Source organism: Typopeltis vanoorti, chromosome 3 (assembly GCF_054136105.1).
Source record: "Typopeltis vanoorti isolate ZY-2024b chromosome 3, IOZ_Tvanoo_1.0, whole genome shotgun sequence".
Classification (NCBI taxonomy): Eukaryota; Metazoa; Arthropoda; class Arachnida; order Uropygi; family Thelyphonidae; genus Typopeltis; species Typopeltis vanoorti.
The window spans coordinates 120,848,384-120,866,944 of record NC_143551.1 but is presented as its reverse complement, the minus strand read 5'-3'; positions in this window follow the sequence as shown (position 1 = coordinate 120,866,944).

Sequence of the window (18,561 nt, the reverse complement as noted above, 5' to 3'; positions counted from 1 at the left end):
TAAAGTTTAATGAGAATAATACAACTTTCGGCTTATAACAGCCTTCATCAGGTATTCATTAAAGGAAGAGAATAGTAATAAACATTGAAGTATCTAAGATGCGTCTATCATTAGCCAATACTTAGTGGTACAACTAGATGGTGGGCTTCTTTTTTTTTTACAATTCATATCAAACATGTCTGTTCAAAAGCAAATAAGGCAAAGGGACAGCTATATCCGTTACTGAATCGTCGTAGCCAGCTAAGCACAGAACTCAAACTGTTACTATACATGACGCTGATCAGGCCAGTCCTGATGTATGGCTCACCAGCGTGGAGTCACACAATAGATTCAAACATTAACATACTACAGGCAATCCGAAACAAATGTTTACGAATAGCGTTCAGTGCATCATGGTTCATAAGAAACATACACCTTCACCGAGAAGCCGATATCCCTGACATCAAAACTCCCCTACACGAAAAGGCTACAAAATTCTTTGCAAATGCTGCTATCCATCCCCTAATCCACTAATCGACATAGTGGTAGACTACAGTGAGCATGATCCTGCAAAACACAAACGTCCCTGAACCATACTGAAAAGGTAAGTTTTATAAAACTCACTGCAGAAGCCCAAAATGGACGAGCCAGAGGCTCAATTATATTCCTATCCCGTTAAGGTCTGCCACCTAGCGATAGACAAACAAATATCCCAAAAACCATACCGAACAAGCAGTTTTTTGTTTCTTTAAAGAGAAAGAAAAAAAAATCACTGGTGGTTAATAGCCCATAATGGGCGAGCCAAGTGCTCAATAATATTATTCCTTAATCCAGAAATTTTGTTGCAAATCCAATCAATCCATCTTGTTAGAACAGTTAACAAGTTGTTTTTATTAGTTTCTGATAAGAATCACTGTTCGAAACATTTGTCAGGCCAGTGATACCTAATCTAAGCACTAATAAAGGGCGAACATACGGGCTCCTGACAGAGCTCATTTGTTTCAATATATTATCTTGTTTCAATAATTATTTTGAACGATACGTGCCCTGTTGAACCTTGCAATTGTTGTCATCAAGTATGGTGGATCAATGATTCCGTACCGTTGTCACCATAATCTTTTATTTCATCCTCATGAAGTAACGGAAATAACAGAAAATGGGATTTATTATTCCATGCCACCTTCCTCCGGTAGTCTAGTACCCAATGCTGATTCCAGTTCCACCTGCTCTGACCCAATAGTATATATTGTACTTTCGTGTTTAGAATTCTACAACAGTTTGTCCAGTCACTTCAATTTGGGTTTCGATTGGACCATTTTAATTACAAAATTATGAAATAGTTTTATAATTAAAATGGTCCAATCGAAAATTGTCCTGTTTTAATGGTCCCTTTTGATAAAGAATTGTGTCAGTATACAAGAATGTTATTACGAAACACTTCCACTTAATAGTTGTCTCCAGTCATTTCCTCCTTTGTTTATTAAGTAAGGCGCATAAGAATTCATTTTTAACAATCGCACTTAATAAATAAATAAAATAATCGTATGCATGCATACGTATGCTTCCAACTGCTGTCCCTGATATACAAAAGATGGGCGTGAAGTTTGACTGTATTAATGCTTCGCACACATTACATTAAATATTGTGGTTGATATTTATTTATTTTTGCCCATTATAATTGTTTTCAATGTAAAATCTCCTTCAGTTCGATGAATGAAAGAATAAAATATATATTTTATAACTATTGAATTTGTTAGTTTAAAGGCCTACCGAGGCTGGACGTACGCCTATATCCAAATCATTCTTGAGTCGGAAATATGATTTTTTTTTTTTTTTTAAAGCGACGAATGGATATGGTTCATTTCGTAAAGTACGCTGCCATGCACGCTGTTTTTATATTTAAACAAAAATATAAATCTATTATGTTAATTTTTAAGTTTTGGGTTTTTTATTCACGAAGTGAATGGAGAACTTAAACCCATAATGTAAATATTTTCATGGACGGGTGAATAATATTAATACGAACTAAATTTGTTTGTTTGGATGTTTTGTGAAAGCCTTTAGGCGAGAGATGATTTTCATCGCCAAGTATGAAATCATCAGTCTGCTTACTAAATGTCTAAAGTAGACCGAAGAGTTATCGTTGATATGTTTTTGAACTTATCAATGATAAGTTCAACGATAAGTTTTATCATTAATGAATTATTGAAACGTTATCATTGAATAACATTTTTCAATGATAAATTTTCAATGAAGGTTACAAAATGATTGTACAAATGTGCGATACGTTTTTAACCTTTCTTGGGTCGTACTATCGTATAACGATGACTATCGCGTTCCATAAAAATAAATCAAAAATGCTTACAATATCGAAAATTGAGTGATAAAGCAAATAGATCTCCAAACGAAATAGACTGAAATAGAGCATGTAGACCGAATTACTTCGCTCGTCATAAACCGTGACCAGTTTCCTAAGAAGACAATTTACTTGGTCATGCTAGGCCGTTAAGACTAACAGGAAAGGGAAGATGAAATGGATTATATAGAATTCTGTATTTTCCATTTGACTGGAGGAAAGATCACAGATTATGTCTGAATGTGCTTTATTTTATCTTCTGCATGCAGTTCTCGTTCCTCTAGTAAATCACATAAAAGGGGTTAGAAGCGAACGTTTCCAATAACGTTGAAACTAGTCTGGGTTGTGGCCCTTACCTTTAATGCATAGCATCATACATCTCAGCAAGGGGATGTGCTTTGCATTAGGGGAAAATATTAAGGAAAGTGATTGGATCTTACTCCACCTTTACCACGAGTTGTCTCAGACTTGCTATTACGTGCAGGCGCAAACTTGACTTACTTGGTTGTTTGCTTACTTGGGAAAAAGGATTAAAACCTAGCTTATAAAATTGCTTGGTATCTTTAACATTGTATACCCAAGTTAAAAATCTTTCTACATATATATATATACTTAATATATATATATACTTTATATATATATATATATATATATATATATATATGTATTAAGTATATATTTTACTACGTATTGAGGAACATAGACGTGACATCTCCTACAGTAGAACACGAGCGAGCGCCCTTTCCAGTCATGTTCTTTTCTCCGCCAACTCTAACCTCGAAGAACGTCAACACCAAGTTGATTGGGACTGCACACAATTTATATATATGCAAGGATGAATTTGAAAGACGAATTATAGAATCCAAAGAAATAGTTCTGGACCCTTCACACATGAACAACGATCTGAGCTATAATTTGCCTGATTCCCATAACGCAGTAATCCAGTACTGGCGCTCTAAAATTAGCTGTCACACATATTCAACTGATGCTAACAATAGCACGCGGTCACCTATTCAAATATGACCGTTACTATTCTTCTTCTTTTTATTAAGCTGGAGAGTCCATGTTTTTTACCTTGCTAGTTTTATAAGTTTCATGTTTTTTTCTTACTCACCTGAAGAAGTCGGGACACCGATGAAACTAGTTGTGATTTATTAAAGTTTTTTGTGTTATACTTTCTCGGGTTCTAGTCAGTTAAATATTAATTATATATATATATATATATATATATATATATATATATATATATATATATATATATGTATGTATGTATGTTAAAGATACCAAACTATTTTAAACCTGGTTTTACTCCATTTCCCAAGTAAGCAAACAGATAAACAAGTCAAATTTGCGCCATGTATTGGAAGTCTAGCTGACCTTCAAAGTAGTGCAAGTCAAGGCAACTCATGCTAAAAGTAGAACAAGCTCTGATCACTATTCTTAATATTTACCCTTAATGCACAGCCCATCTCCTTGAGGAGATGTATGATGCTATGTATTAAAGGCAAGGGGCCACTACCCAGACCGGTTTCGACCTTATGAATAAGTAAAGCCGTCTCTAAAAAATTCGGACGATCGCTAGGCCACTCGGCGAAAGACCGTGCATCTCAACGTTGGCTCTACTCGGTGATGGCCTTCCACCCACCACCACCACCACCGAGCAGAACCGCTCATATTCCGGAGAAAAGCATTCACCGACAAAGCCCCTCACCGGCCAGTGCACTTTCCGCGGAGACTCAAATTGCTCCCTTAAGGCAAAAACCTCAAGAGTGCGAACTCATATTGCTCCCTTAAGGCAAAAACCTTAAGAGAGCGAGCTCATAGTAGCAATAGTCGAGCATCAGTTAAACTTCATTGGCTACAACACTACCCAAACTGGTTTCGACCTTATGAATAAGTAAAGCCGTCTCTAAAAATTCGGAGGATCCCTAGGCCACTCAATTGTGGGCGAAAAACCGTCCATCTCGGCGTTGGCTCCACTCAGTGATGGCCTTCCACCCACCACCACCACCGAGCAGACCCTCTCATATTCCGAAGAAAAGCATTCACCAACAAAGCCCCTCACCAGGCCGTGCACTTTCCGCGGAGACGCAAATTGCTCCCTTAAGGCAAAAACCTTAAGAGAGCGAACTCATATTGGCGATCTTATGAATAAGTGAAACGGACTCTAAAAATAAGACGATCTCGAGAGATCGCCCAACTCCGCATTGTTCCACTCAATGACAGGCTCACCCCGTCACCGAGAAGAACTTCTTAGCATTGGCTCTACCCAGCGGCAGGCTCACCCCACCACCAAGCAGAGCCATAATCTCAGCGGTGGGCCCACTCAGAGACGGCGAAAACCTGTTCCCAAGCAGAGCCTCTCAGAACCCAAATCTCACCCGCACCGGTTTCGACCTTTATTGAGGTGTATTTAAGTAAAGACCTCTCTAAAAATTCTCCATAGTGGCCGAAAGACCGTCCAATCAGCGTTGTTCCACTCAGTGACAGGCTCACCCCCGTCACCTAGAAGAACTTCTCAGCTTTGGCTCTACCCAGTGTCAAGCTCACCCCACCATCAAAAGCCAGAGCCATAATCTCAGCAGTGGCCCTACTCAGAGACAGGCAAAAACCTATCCCCAAGCAGATCCTCTCAAAGCCAGCCCCGACCAGTTCCGACCCCTATCGAGGTCTCATCAGTGGGAGCCAGGCTAGAAATACCAAGATTTTAGTAATACAGAGCTTATAAGTATTTTACCAGAACAAGTTACCATAAGGTGTTTTAACATTATTAAATAAAAATCTCTGGATGAGATATAAATGTAGAAAGTATTTTATCTTGGGCGTAATAAATGTTAAAGATACCAAGCTATTTTAAACCTGGTTTTATTCCATTTCCCAAGTAAGCAAACAGACAAACAAGTCAAGTTTGCGCCTGCACATATTGGAAGTCTAGCTGACCCTCAAAGTAGTGCATAAAGATAAAACACCTTATGGTAACTTGTTCTGGTAAAATACTTATAAGCTCTGTATTACTAACATCTTGGTATTTCTAGCCTGGCTCACACTGATGAGACCTCAATAAAGGTCGAAACCAGTCTGGGTAGTGGCACCCTTGCCTTTAATACATAGCATCATACATCTCCTCAAGGAGATGGTGGGCTGCATTAAGGGTAAATATTAAGAATTGTGATCAGAGCTTATTCTACTTTTAGCATGAGTTGCCTTGACTTGCACTACTTTGAGGGTCAGCTAGACTTCCAATACGTGCAAGCGCAAACTTGACTTGTTTGTCTGTTTGCTTACATGGGAAATGGAGTAAAACCAGGTTTAAAATAGCTTGGTATCTTTAACATTTATTATACCCTAGGTAAAATACTTTCTATATATATATATATATTAAAGATACCAAGTAATTTTATAAACTTAGTTTTTTTACTCCTTCTCCCAAGTGAGCAAAACAGTTAAGTTTGCGCCTTAATATATATTATCCCCAAGGTAAAAAAAATTTCACATCTTTATCTCATCCATAGTTTCTTATTCAAAGCAAAAGCAACTTGTATAGATAAAGTTGATAAGGCTCTGTATTACTAAAAACCTTGGTATTTCAGGGTTTAGCTACTCACTGAGGAGGCCTCAAAAAAAAAGGTCGAAACCGGTCTTGGTAGTGACCCCCACCCCACACCCATAATGTATAACAGTATACATCGTCTAGTGAGATGTGTTTTACATTTTGGGAAATACTAAGAATAGTGATCAGAGCTTTACTCACCTTTACAACGAGTTGCCCTGGTGTTGCACTACCTTTTAGACTCGACCTACGTTCAGGCGCAAACTTAACTGTTTTGCTTACTTGGGAGAAGTAGTAAAAAAACCAAGTTTATAAAATTACTTGGTATCCTTAATATATATTATCCCCCAAAAATTTTTTCACATACTATATATATATATATATATATATAATATTCATCAAAGCTTGATTTACTTCCTCAGTCTTACGAAAAGGCTGGTTATATTACACTAATTCGAGCCCTACCCAAGGGCCTACGAGTTGTGGAAATACTTTCTGAAAATGAAAGCTGTGCCGAACAAAGCGGCCTTTTGCAGCTGCCCAATTTTTAATCCATCTCACTCGAGTGCTTCTAGATGTTTTTTCAATGTTTTGGGGATGGCGCCTAAAGCACCTATTATTATGGGAACAACTTTCGTTTTCTTTTGCCAGATTCGTTCAACTTCGATTTCCAAATCGCGATATTTTGTAATTTTTTCATTTTCTTTGTTGTCAATCCGACTATCTCCTGGTACTGATATTTCGATAAACGTAAAACCCTTGCGTTACGTTTGTTTTTGTGTTTTACTTTTGTGTTTATATATATATTTTACTTGTGTTTATATATAACGTTTTACTTGTGTTTATATATAACGTTTTACTTGTGTTTATATATATATTCCAGGGTAACGGGTGGCAATGCTGTAGCCAATGAAGTTTTAACTGAGGCTAGGTTAATGCTTAATGCAGTTACTCAGCCATGACTAGAGCTTTTAGCTCAATAACACCCCACCCACACAGATTCTCTTCATTCAGATGACGGAATTAAGAGTCAAGGACTCAGTCCATCGCCCAGTTCTTTTAAGAAATTTAAGAACTACCGTACCGCTGTATGTGATTACTCAAGCAGTAGGAAAAAATTGTATTGGAGCCTCACATACAATTTGGGTGGCTACAACTGCATTGATTTTTTTTTTACCATTTTATTCTAATATGATTCAAAAAAATTTATCCATTTGAACTGTCATAATTTTCTGTTATTATCTGTATGTTTTTAAAAGTTTCAATTTACTTTACCGCTGTTAATTTTTTTTAAAAGCCAAGTTATTTGGTATTTTTAGAAATTAAACATTTTCTGATATCGGTAAGTGTTTTAATATTAAAATATACTTTCGAAAAAGATAGTTCATTTTAGTTTCATCAGGTTCTAAATGTTAAGCTGTATCACGAGTTTGCTGAGCCTATGGTAATAGACAAGTAAGATCTCAAGTCTTCAAAAGAAACAAGACTTCCTGCAAGGTGAATTAAATATTTGAATAAAGATAGACTGATTTTGCAGAGTAAGAAAAAACCGCTTCTTACCTAATAAATGAAATAAAAAGGGGTGAAAAAAGCTACTTTTTTTTCCCTTCTTATAATCCTGGATTGTATTATAAAGAAAAATGATAATAATAGGATTACCTCATGTCATCAAATGGTAAATAAGAGAATTACTATTATTACATTTCGATGTTGAGCAGATTGAGTTCCATTTTTGCTATTATAGGAAAAATGAAACTCTTCTGCGCTCAGTTTTCGATGGCAAAAAGAGAGGCCAGACATATGTTGTCTCTAATGGGAAGATCAAACTCCTTCCTCTTACCACTAGATATCCATCATAACCCAAACTGATTCATGTGAGCATGTAAATTCAGTAGACAACATCAAAAAGCTCAACTTTTATTTTCAGACAGTATCGTTCGGTGCCACCCAAGAAATACGAGAAAGAACACACACACACACACACACACACACACACACACACACACACACACACACACACACACACACACACACACACACACACACACACACACACACACACACACACACACACACACACACACACACACACACACACACACACACACACACACACACACACACACACACACACACACAAAAGCCGTGCTGTATTTCTGCACCCAATAGATTTTATTTATGCGCCACAAAGTTTTCGTTTCGAAATAAGTGTCCGGTAACTGACACACCGATCTCTTATGTTTCACGAAACATGTGGCAGTTGTACAAAGAAACAGCATACAGTTACTGTCTTGGTTGAGGTTTCAGGTGGTGTAATCACGCAGTGAGAGGGTTCCCTACTATACTTTATTTCTTTGTGACAAGAAGAAATCTTTGAATGTACATGTACAAGTTCTAGCAATAAATCTGTCTGATAAAACTCCACATCATTCGTCAAAGAACATCGAATTGTTGACAGTACTGATTTCTTTAGATATGAAACATTTACGGCAGAGATTCATTTTTACGTTTTATGTTTTAATTTTACGTTCGCGCGCGTGTGTGTGTGTGTGTTATCATCCGTGGAGCTTACTAATTTGCGCTTCTTCTTTATTCGTAACCTTCCTTCCCTGTAGAAGTGGATAAACAGTTTTAAAATGAAACACACTATACTTTATTTTTTAACAATAATATTTTGATATCATTGATGATATTACTGTTTGAAAGTAATAATTTCACGCTGGTTATAAGGATACAAGAGTACACAGGGGATATGAAACGGCAAGGGATCACTATTTAATTTGAGCAGATTGAAACTGAATAGGATATTGAAAAGAAATGAAGTGTGTAAGAAAATTTTAAAAATAATGAAAATTCAGTGGCTTTCAGAAGTGAACGGTAGACTGAAATATTGAATTATTATTCAAGAAAAAAAATGAAAGAGTTTGGAAATAATAATCAAACATTGGAAATACGTGGCAGACTCTAAAGAAAACATTGATTGAAAACTTCCATTCAGGTGAACTCCGGAAGTTAAGTAGGCAGTCACAGAAAAGAAGCAAGTGTATCGAATGGATATTCATTCCTTGCAAACACGCCTCCGAGCTTTGAATAAATGAATAAATGAATAGTTCTTAAAAACGAAAAAAATCTATAGTGATTCAAAAGTTTTGGTAATGATATTCGGAATATAATAGTAAATGTCATGAAAATTCGTCCAGTTAGTGAAGCGTTGTAATATACATGTCAAAGCGTCTCAATTCTGCAAAGGAATTATTGCGAAATATATCTATGTTCCATTTTGCTCTGCCAGTACATCATATTAGACGTAATTGAACACAATTGACGGCCGAACAATTGTTCCTAGAATATTATTATAGTCTATTTATGGCCCAGATCTCAAGGACAGCACGTGAATTATTAATAACAATAGCGACAGTAGCAATTTTTATTTATTTATTTATTTATTTTAAAATTAACACTTGGAATCTTACATAAAGTATAAATTTCAACAAATTACAAATCACCAGTTGTGACCATTTGTATCAACAAAGGTTTAATGTTAACTTTGACCAGTGAAGATGTATACAAAATATTCAATGCTGAAAAACTTTCGTTGTCACACTTGTCAACAAACCAATTTTATTTCTTGTATTCACCTTGGAAACGATGTTTTCAGCGTCATATCTGTTCGTGCACTACTCGTCAACTAAAGAACCGATTTTAATAAAAACTTGTCAAGCAATTTTAATATTTCCTCGTATCGAACTCACCACTTTAATTGAAGTCGAAAACCATTTTTAATGCTCATTTGATAATGCACTCAGTGGAGTTATCCCCCCCCCCAGGTGATTTTAATCGCTCCTTCGGGACATTAGTTGCACCCAGTGAACATCCATCGCAGTTTTCTTCTTACATTAAGCTTCTTGCATTTCATTTATTCAGAAACAGCCTTTACTTAATGGCTTCCTCGGGATATTAAATCTAAACTAGTAAAGGTAATCTCTCAGTTCTATTAAGACACTAATCTTTTTTCTTTTTTTGTTTTATTAAATAATAGCACTTTACTAACATATCCTAATATTACCAATATTCTTGCAATCGTATATTTTCAATTACTGATGTAAACTACCAAAAATTATGCGGTCACAGAAAGGAATTATTTGTGACCTTTGGCAGCAAACTTATTTAACATGTTTGCTGCCATTTTCAAAATCACTGGTTCTGTGAGACTTGGGTCCTTCTTAAACCTTTTGAGTTCATCATTCAGTTCAATCAGGTTGTCAAACAAAGGCGATATATCCATTTTATTGTTTAACATATATTTTCTTAGCTGATGCATTATATCCCGACTACTGTATAATATGCACATTTTATAATTTATGTGCTGATTGGTTGCCAATTAGTCTTAAGAAAGTCTTCGAATTAGTCTTAAGGCTAAAACACTTCACCTCCCTTTTTGGAATACAAAAGGAGTAGGCGGATTTATTTATTCATTTATGCTGATTTAAATTCTAGAAGAAAAAAAAATTAAAAAAAAAAAGAAACGGGTCATTTTGAACATATTTTTTTAAAGTTTCTTTTTCTTTTCTTTTTTTCTTTAAAGTTATTGAAAAACAAAAGAAAGTATGTAATTTTTAGCAAATATTTTTCTGGTCTCATTCGGAGATGGTAGGGATTTTCATCCGGGAAATTTAAGTTTTTCGTCCCACAATCAGGCAAACCGGCCAGAAGAAAATATGCAATTTACATACAAATAATACTTATTGGCTTGGACTAACCATCTTTCCTCAACTTATGGTTATGAAATCCAAGGATACTTGGAAGGTCGTGGGCGCTTAAGTGCTTGATAGAACCACCGATGATGATGAATTATGGATCAACAATAAAATGAAAGCAGTAACGTAAATAAACTGCGAGACTTGTGGAATATATGAGCATGAGAAATGGAGAAGTCTCCACTACTAGTGAAAAGCATGAGTCAGCATTGCGAGAGAAAGAACTACATAACTTTGCTAGAGTCCAAATCCGGATGGGTGAAGTCTTTGTTTGAGAACCCTATGTATTCTCATGGTAATTATGAGGATGAAATTGTGCTATCCGTGGTTGAGAGCTGTGTTTAAAATCGAAAGCAAAGTAGTATATTGTTAAAATTATTATTACTTGAATTAATTACAGCAAGGCCAATTAAAGTGATATTCAGAAAATTATTGCTACTTCAACTACAGTGATAATTTATTTTGACACAGGTAGATTAGCTATAATACGCACAATTTTTTTTCTTTAATATTGAGAAGAAAAAATTTGGTGGAGAACCTGGAATATTAGAACCATATTGCTGACTCATTGCTTTTAGCTAACTTCTTGCAGCTGTACTTGGGATAAGTAAGTAGCCACAAATGTTCCAAGATCGAACTTACCATTTTGCTTTAAGCTGTTATATCACGCAAAGGGCAATAATGAGTGCTATTCGTCTGCGGAACATCTTTCAAGCAACGACTCTGGTTTCATCTGTCCTTGTAAGAAGACAGAAACTGAACTAAATACAGCTGTAGCGTTTTGCGTTTTTTTTTTTTTTGTTATTTTTTGTTTTATCAATGTTATGTACATGCCGTCTCATGCGCAAAATTGTCACGAGGCAGCATGTGTGTGTGAATTAATAATTTTATTTCACAGTCTGAAGTCAAGTTCTTTAATATATAGGAAAATTAGGAGCTATAGTTTATTAATTATAGGAATAAGTGCAACGGATATTTCAATTCCAGAAAGTGTCCATTTATTTCTTTATCTCAATATTTTAGTTATAAAAATCCAGTTGTTATTTATTCGATATTAACTTAACGGCTTAACATCACATTAATTAATATAACTGCTTTCAACGGACTTTTAAAGTGAGTCTTATATCTGAAAATTGTAAGATGTTTTAATTAAAATTTAATTACAAAAGCGATTGTCGATAGTTTTCTTGCCGTTCTGATATATTTATTAGTATAGTGATGGGGAACCTCTGACACGAGATGTTAAAAATAGCAAACAAGACAATATTTGCCAATATAAACAAATTCTGTAATCAGTATAAACTTATTCATTACGAACACAGGAGGTGAAACTGTGGATCTCTATTTGAAAACAAAGAAAACTTTAGAAACTAAAACAGTCAACTTGTGATATTCTAGACCGAAAAAATATTGGGAAATGATCGGTGAAGACACTGCCTGCTTCAATCAAGTGAACAATGATTAATACTTTGCGCGAAATATTTTGCTTAGATGATATTTTATAGCTGTGTAATGAACATAAATCAATCACTGTATTATCAATGATAATATAATTTGTAGTGAAAAAGGTATTCCCGAAATAACCACATGAAAACAAGAAAACCGTCCTATTAATAATATCACCAAGACAGAGTACAGTCCTTCGGAACATCCGTCTCACAAATGACATCACTGTCCTCAGAGCTGAATGGCAAAGGTAACTCCACAACAGTTATGGACGCCATGCCTGTTTATCAAAAACAAATTGAGAATGTAAACAAGTTCACTTATCTAGGAAGCATGTTTGAGTCAAGATGGTGGCTCAAAAACCGACATTAAATACCGAATTGATAAGGCAACCGTGGCCCTACAGAAGTTAAAACCATTGTGGAGAGATAACAGGATAGCAATCACAACCAGACTAAGACTAATTGACACTTTGGTGAATTCTATTCTCTTTTATGGTTGTGAGGCCTGGACTTTATTCAGGGAAGATGAGAGGAGACTCCTGTCTTTTGAAATGAAAACTTACAGAAGACTTTTGAGAACACCTATACCGCTCACGAAACCAATGAAAATGTCCGAAAACTGATTGATTCAATAGACGGGGGAAAAAAAAAAGGAAAAATATTCTGATAGTCATCAGAAGAAGACAGATGAAATGGTTCAGGCATGTGGAGAGAGCTAATGGCATTCCAAAGCGAGGAATTGTTAGGGCCTCGATTAAAATGGACTGATAACATCAAAAAATAGACAAATTCCTCCCTTTCTCAGCTGACATCAAGAACAAAAGACCGAGATGATTGGAGGAGGCTAACAAAGAATATCACCTGCCAGCCAGGAGTGATCCCAACGGTCCATTTAGGACTACCGGAGGGAAGAAATGTTGATATCAAATTTTTTTTCGCAAATATTCCCAGAAATGAGCCGGTATTCTGATATATATATATATATATATATATATATATATATATATATATATATATATATATATATATATATATATATATATATATATATATATATATATATATACACTTGTAACTTTTCGTTAGTTAATGTGACCATCTAAGTCTAATTTCATCATTATCATGCATATCAAGGATTTAGGTCTAGCATGGCCTGTTCCGGCCTTAGAAGTCATCGTTGAATCGTTTAAGAGGACGTCCTGGTTTTCTTTTTCCTAATGGCTTGTGCTTTAAGGCTTGTTTGAATAATCTTTCTGTTTTCACTAAGTCTAATTTTATTTTTATTATTATGATTGAGTTTTTTTTGAGATCTCATGTTGTAGCTCCAGAAGTCTTCGGGATTGCCAACAAAGAACCTTTCCCCCTGAGAGAGGTTAAAAGTTTTTGTTGTTGTTGTTGTTGTTGTTGTTGTTGCAGAGAGTAAGTTTCTGTCATATATAATCTATTAGGAATATCTGTCATTCTAAACTATTTAATCTTAACATTTCAAGACTAAATTTTTTTAAAAATGATTTTACAGTGAAATGGCGAATCTTAATTGTAAGCGATTATGGTCGATTTCATTAGAGGCCTGATTATTTTATAAATCAGGCTTCAGTTTTTATCTCTATGCAAGTATTTTAGCATTACAACATTATTTGTTTTTAAAGACCGTTTAATGGTTTTCAGAGATGTTTTTAATTGTTGAAATTGATTGTGTTTTCAATTGGCAAAATGCAAACTCTTTTACTCAAATCACCAAACTCTTCGCCTTGGTGATTTGACATAATTCTTGTTGTCAAATCGTCAAGATGAGTGTCATCCTCCGATAAATATGTGTGAAAAAAAGAAAAGAAAAGAAAAATATGACACCTAATTAATTATCTTTGTGTGGTGCATCCGCACACTTTCGTAGCTTTAGTGGAGTGTGTGTATGAGAGAGAGAGAGAGAGAGAGAGAGAGAGAGAGAGAGAGAGAGCTTATATATATATATACTTTCTACATATATATATATATATATATATATATATATATATATATATATATATATATATATATTATTAACAATATATTAACAACAGCAGAAATGAAGTTTATGAGAAAAACTGCAAAGTATACCCTATTTGATCACAAAAGAAACGAAGAAATTATGAAAGAATTAAACCAAGAACCAGTAATAGAAAAAATTAAAAAATATAAACATAAATGGATGGAACACGTTCAAAGAATGAAAACAGAAAGATTACGAAAACAAGCCTTAAAGTACAAGCCATTAGGAAAAAGAAAACCAGGACGTCCTCTTAAACGATTCAACGATGACTTCTAAGGCCGGAACAGGCCATGCTAGGCCCAAATCCTTGATACGCATGATGATGATATATATATATATATACATTATCTTATTAATTCTCAATAAGATATTAATAACTACTTTAATAAAAAAACACAACGTTTCGTTCTAATTACTTAGGAATTCTTTAGGTATATTAAAAAGTAGACAAAAAGATTACCAACGTGACACCACTATGAAGTTATACAAGAATGTGATTTTAAAAATATTTCTAATTAGGCGTTTCATTATTGAGCCCGTCATGCTTGTTTACGCATTCACCTACACATGTAAGGCTAGCTATGGCTAGGACGTATTCCAACAAGTGGATACTAGGATTTATATTTAGGTGTTTTGGATTCAATGCCAAGATCCGAGGCGTCTTGTGGGTCAACTGAAGAAAGTATGTACGATGACAAAGCTGAGGCCTCACTTCTTTGGTATTTAATATCTCGGATGTGTTCTTGAATGCGTCGCTGGATAGATTTTTCTGTCTATCCATAGTATGAGATTCTGCATTCTCACCATCGTCGATAAACATTTGGATATTTTAGTCGAAATTTTGAGGATTGGAGTAGTGATTTCATTCTGATACTGTTTGGATTTTATGTTTTCTACTTATATTTGCAATGTTTTTGGAAATAGAGCTGATGTATAGAAGAGTAATAAAGTTTTTGCTTTCCTAGTCATTAGAGAAATATCTTGAATAGAATGTTTGCTAAGTCTTCAGATAATGCCTCATTGTAGCCATTTTGTAGAAGAAATCAGAAAACATTTTCATATGAAAGTAACGCGCGTGCATGCATGTGTGTGTGTGTGTGTGTGTGTGTGTGTGTGTGTGTGTGTGTGTGTGTGTGTGTGTGTGTGTGTGTGTGTAACTGAAAATCCGTAAATCCGTAAAAAAACGTAACTGAAAATACACACACACATTGACAACGCCAAAAATAAAATGTACTAGAAAATCAAAAAAAAACAAAGAAAATCGAAGTTGCTCCAATAAAAATGAACAACGATAAATATAATAAAATCATTCTCCAGCAAGTGTTACAAGAAAGTCCTTGATAGGCAATTCAGCACATCACGAATGAGATTAAAACTTCGGTATCGCACTCAGCGTATAATGCAGTTGTCAACAACGGCAAAAATAAATAAATAAATATTACTACTACTGCTGCTGCTGCTGCTAATAATAATAATAATAATAATAATAATAATAATAATAATAATAATAATAATAATAATAATTTGGTTTAGATAAATGCACAATTTTATCTAATAAACGAGGAAAAATTAATGACACCAGCAAATTTAATTTTGATCAAGGGAAATATATAAAAGCAATTTCAACTAACGAACACTATACATACCTAGGAATATTAGAAGTCAGCGATATTCTACACTCGAAACTTAAACACCAAGTAGCAGTAGAAAACACCAAAAGAGTTAGAAATATTCCTAAAACAAAACTAAATGGATTAAATACAATTAGAGCAATGAACCCTTGGGCTATACCAGTGATCCAATCACAGCTGGCATAACATACTGAACAAAATGAGACCTGGACAAATTGGACCGCAAAACTAGATAATTAATGAACCATGCATTACATCCAGGAAGTGATTTTAACCGTCTGTACCTACCAAAAAGAAATAGGCGGACGGGATCTGCTGCAAGTGAGACAGACTGTGGAAGAAGAAGAAGAAATTAGTTTAAAAAGTTACATCGACAATGAAGTACTCTGAGACTCTGAGTAAATGCTTCAAGCCACTTCACAAGAGGGCCTTCTAAAAGCACCAGGAATCAAATCCGATTACAAAACGGAACAGCAAAATAACCGGAAAAATTTGACGTTAACACGACATGGCTATGGTTACAATATGGATATATTAAAAAAGAAACAGAAGGATTTATTCTAGCAGCTCAAGAAAACAGGCGTTACAAACTAATGCAATCAAAGCAAGAATGTGGAATATTAATAATACGAGCAAATGCAGATTATGCGATCAGAAAGATGAAACAGTAGAACATCTAATCAGTTCCTGCAGCAGGATAGCTCAAAGTGACTATAAATACCACCATGATCAGCGGCCAAAATAATTCATTGGCATGTATGGAAAAAATTTGGTTTTCCTACTTCTGATAACTGGTGGCAGCATAAAATAGAGACAGTACTGGAAAACGAAAACACAAAATTTCTCTGGGACTTTAGAATACAAACTAATCGGCATTTGTAACACAATAGACCTGACATCACAATTATCGAACATCGACAGGTTTGGATTATTGATATCGCAGTGAAATAAAGAACTGGTGAAAATTACTAAACATCGAGATCTGGCAGTCGAAGCTAGCTGGCTGTGGCTTAAACACACGAAAATCACCACAATAGTTATCGGTGCACTTGGTGCAATTTCAAAGAAGCTATTCAAGTATTTACAAGAACTAGACATCAAAGAAGTGACCCCATATAATGTATATAAAAAAATCGGCATTACTTGGGACAGTCCATATTTGACGACGCTACCTGACAGATTATTCTTATTCTTGGGTAGAATTTGAACTGCTCGGCATTACCAGTCAAATTTTTGTTTGACTGATGTCTTGTTTTGACTGTGTATCAATTATGTGAATAAGGTAATAATAATAATACTCCCAAGTAAAACGGCCTTATCGTAGAGTGGGTACTTCATTGCTTTAATGATGTTGAGATCTATGCTCGCGGTCGCGTAGCTACCAGAAGTGCCACCCACTCAACTGAATAGCCTGAGCAACTGTGTTCCACCTACATTTTATTGGTAGAATGCAAGAAGGCTACTCCAGAATCATTAATGACTACAAAATTTTTGGAATCCTGGGCATTAGGCACCAACTGGGCTACAGAACCAGGCTTCCCTTTCTGGTAAACTAGGGCAGGAAGGTGAAAATCCACCGGAAGAAACCAAACGAAAAAAGAAAAAAAAATGCACTGTAGAAGAAAAGAAAGAAATTAGGAAATGTCAACATCAGAAAAACTGGGTTTTAGAAAGCGAATTGGAAACAAAAATTCCCAGAATATGCAATAATAGAACAAAGACTTATAGACCAAAAAAATTCTGTTCACCGCAACAAAATATTTAATGAACTTGAGATGCAAGCGTTACGTAATAAATCAACGGCTACAATAGCAACAAATTATTAGGAGGTAGATGTATCTAGCTACGAAAAACTCATTGATCATCAAGCTGACGAGGTACTTAAAAACGTATTGACAGAAATGAAATGTGACCTGAAGTTGGCCTTATTAAAACTCATAAACTCAATAAATAAGCGATTAAGACTAATAACCTTAATAGCTGTATAGAAATATAGGCTAAAATAGCTTCTGTTAAACGGAGATGCTGTAATAGAAACATTTACAACTAAATGTTTTAAGAAAACGAATCTGTTCCTACATAGTACACCCCGTATCATTATAATAAGGCTTGGCTGCAAATTGCAAAAGCAGAAGAAAAAGACGAAGCAATCCGCAACATAGAAAATCCAGTTTGAACGAAAAGTCAACAAACTATGTGCTGATCTAAGCAACTTAAAGAATATTAAAGAACGAAAGGTGAAAATAGTATCAAAGACGTGTTTATAAATACATACAATTTGACCAGTAAAACGATCGCTGAAGTTATTGAAGATATTGTTGTAATTACACAGAAAATTAAAATACGTGAAACAAGGATCAACCAATATGTACAAAACATTCAATTTCGAATTAAACCAACGTCATTTTTTTCAAATCTTTACAGAGAAATACAAATGCAAATAATCAATCAACAGCCTGAAAAAAAAAAAAAAAAAAAACTCGAATTTTGGATATCACTCTTGAAAAACAATTCTGGTGAACATAACAAAACGCTTCATGGATTAAGGAAATGAAATTAGAAAAGAAAAAAAAATAGTAAATTTCATTATTACTGAAGAAATAGTCAGTACACAAGCTAATTAAAAAAACAAACAAACTAAAGCTCTCCTCTTAGACGAACTACATGTATTTTGGCTAAAGTAACTAACTAGGCTATATAGTTGAATGGCGGAACAATTTAATTATTTGTTATAATCAGGCTCAGTCGAAGACGAGATGATATCTCGACATTTCTCTGCATGAAAGATAAGGGTGCAGATCCAAATAACTA